The sequence below is a fragment of the Penaeus monodon genome, chromosome 22, assembly GCF_015228065.2.
Source record: "Penaeus monodon isolate SGIC_2016 chromosome 22, NSTDA_Pmon_1, whole genome shotgun sequence".
In the NCBI taxonomy this organism is placed as follows: domain Eukaryota; kingdom Metazoa; phylum Arthropoda; class Malacostraca; order Decapoda; family Penaeidae; genus Penaeus; species Penaeus monodon.
In genome coordinates, this window is record NC_051407.1 from 32,454,788 (window position 1) to 32,455,069 (window position 282).

The window sequence follows — 282 nt, forward strand, 5'->3', positions numbered from 1 at the left end:
TTGGCCTTTTTCCCCTTTCGCCTCCCTCTTGCTCTTGTCCTCTTCTCCTCCTTTTGCTCCTTTCTCTTCGTCCTCATCTTCCTCTTTCCCCTTAGTCCTTCTCTTCCTCTTTTCCCTTCGTCCTCATCTTCCTCCGTCCTTCCCCTTCTGTCTTTGTTTTTCTCTTGCTTTCTCCCTTTTGATCCATCTTTCCCCCTATGTTTTTTTTCGCTTCCTCTCTCCCTTTTGCTCTGTCCTTGTCTTCTTTTCTGTTACCCCCCCCCCCATTCCCTTAAGCTCTGC